The sequence below is a fragment of the Penaeus monodon genome, chromosome 22, assembly GCF_015228065.2.
Source record: "Penaeus monodon isolate SGIC_2016 chromosome 22, NSTDA_Pmon_1, whole genome shotgun sequence".
Lineage (NCBI taxonomy): Eukaryota > Metazoa > Arthropoda > Malacostraca > Decapoda > Penaeidae > Penaeus > Penaeus monodon.
Window position 1 is genome coordinate 16028231 of NC_051407.1, and position 244 is coordinate 16028474.

Consider the following 244-nt stretch of genomic DNA (forward strand, 5'->3'; position numbering starts at 1 on the left):
GTGCACACACACGGCAAACTAAGCATCTACGACAGATATTGCCACACGGATGAACTGTACAACAACAAGTCATAAAGAGAAAAAAAATCAGAAAAGGGGAAAAGACACCAGCGCTCAAGCATGGTGGAAACTTCGGTGATGAACCCCGTACACCTTTAACGCTGCACAAAGAAATTCATAACAACTTCGCTCCCAATATCGAATTACCTCGCTCTCGGATGTCGGACGTCGTCGGCGCACAATA